At 37.6% G+C, this 2,122-nt stretch overlaps 1 pseudogene across 1 annotated transcript; it reads left to right on the forward strand.

Annotated features, from left to right (window-relative positions):
- The first annotated feature begins 706 nt into the window (after positions 1 to 706).
- LOC308496852 (nucleosome assembly protein 1-like 1) lies at positions 707 to 1,723 on the forward strand (annotated as a pseudogene). Its single transcript has one exon. The product of its transcript is annotated as a nucleosome assembly protein 1-like 1 (transcript).
- Positions 1,724 to 2,122: the final 399 nt, after the last annotated feature.

Consider the following 2,122-nt stretch of genomic DNA (forward strand, 5'->3'; position numbering starts at 1 on the left):
ATTTATTTTTCAGCCCACATAATTATTTTTATATTGGTTAATTTTTATTTTATAAATGAGATAGAGCCTTGGGTCTTTCTGGCCCAGGGGTGATCATAGATTGTTTAATTTCATTAAAGGCCAGACTATCAACTTTAGTTAAGTTACTCGGTAGGTATATGTGGGGCAATGAGTGTAAAGGTTATCTGTATAACTGTTTTGATGACATTCCCTCTTTAATAATCCTGATTACTGACCCCTCCCTTCTGCTGTCCATATACCCACTGAGGTGGAGTTTAGACCTTGACGGTATTCTGCTAGCTCCCTCTTTGTTGTAGTTTCTTCAAGGCCATTTTGGGACTGCTGCTTTCTCTTCACTGTTTCAGTCCCTCTGCTCTTTTTTCAAAAATATGTAAATTCTGGTCCATTAATGATATCCTTCTCCTGTTAAAACTATTGTGGATTAGTTTTTTTTAGTACCAACTGCTCGCGGCGCCACCTCCGGCTCCTCCCACCGCTTCCCTGAGTCACGCCTGCACAGCTCTGGCTGCCTGGTTCCCCGTGCTGGCCACCAATATTTGGTATTCTTAAAACATGGCAAACATTGACAACAGTCAAAGAATAGTCTGAACTTGATCAAGATTTGGATGATGTTGAAAAAGTAGAAGAAGAAGAAGAAACTGGTGAAGAAACAAAAATCAAAGCACGTCAGCTGACTGTTCATTTGATGCAAAATCCTCAGATTCCTGCAGCCCTCTAAGGAAGACTGGATGGTCTGGTAGAAACACCAACAGGATACATTGAAAGCTTGCTTAGGGTAGTTAAAAGACGAGTGAATGCTCTCAAACCCTTCAAGTTAGATGTGCACACACAGAAGCCAAGCTGTATGAGGAAGTTCACGATCTTGAAAGAAAGTATGCTGTTCTCTATCAGCCTTTATTTTATTTGATAAGCAATTTGAGATCATTAATGCAGTTTATGAGCCTATAGAAGAAGAATGTCAATAGAAACTAGATGAGGAAGATGAAATTTCAGAGCTGAAAGAAAGGGCCAAGATTGAAGATGAGAAAAAAGATGAAGAAAAAGAAGACCCCCAAAGGAATTCCTGAATTTTGGTTGACTGTGTTTAAGAATGTTGACTTGCTCAGTGATATGGTTCAGGAACATGACGAACCTATTCTGAAGCACTTGAAAGATATTAAAGTGAAGTTCTCAAACACTGGCTAGCCTATGAGTTTTGTCTTAGAATTTTACTTTGAACCCAATGAATATTTCACAAATGAAGTGTAGATGAAGACATACAGGATGAGGTCAGAACCAGATGTTTCTGATCCCTTTTCATTTGATGGACCAGAAACTATGGGTTGTACAGGGTGTCAGATAGATTGGGAAACAGGGGAAAATGTCCCTTTGAAAACCATTAAAAAGAAGCAGAAACACGAGAGAAACACAGTTTCCATTGATTCTTTCTTTAATTGTTTTGCCCCTCCTGAAGTTCCTGAGAGAGGAGATCTGGATGATGCTGTTGAAGCTATCCTTGCTGCAGACATTGAAATTGGTCACTTTTTACATGAGTGTATAATCCCAAGATCAGTGTTATACTTTACTGGAGAAGCTATTGAGGATGATGATGATGATTATGATGAAGAAGGTGAAAAGGTGGATGAGGAAGGAAAAGAAGAAGATGAGGAAAATGATCCACCCAAAGAAGAATCAAAACCCAGCAGAGTGCAAGCGGCAGTGAAGCAGGATGTATGTGGCCTTGAGGATAACCTTCACTGTAGTATGAATTTAAAAACAACTATTATTTACTTACAGCCTTATGTTTTTGTATTTTCTTGATAGACTCAGTAATAAATTTTTTTTAAAGGAAAGGAACTGATATTTTAAAGACCAATTTGTTCTATCTAGCATTTTAACTTTAGTTTTTCTGCCAGATAGGTTGAAAGTAGAAATGTACACATTTTCATTAATTGCTACATAGTTTGGTTCTTCTGGAGTATTTTTATCCTGTAACTATTAGATTACAGCTATGAAAATAAACAGCACTGTTAAATGAAAAAAATAAAATTATTGTGGATTAAGTCCTCTTTTTCCCCCCTCTTCTTTCAATGGAATCGGGCTTAAATAAAGTAAGAAATGC

This window comes from Rhinolophus hipposideros, assembly GCF_964194185.1.
Source record: "Rhinolophus hipposideros genome assembly, chromosome: 1".
Taxonomy (NCBI): domain Eukaryota; kingdom Metazoa; phylum Chordata; class Mammalia; order Chiroptera; family Rhinolophidae; genus Rhinolophus; species Rhinolophus hipposideros.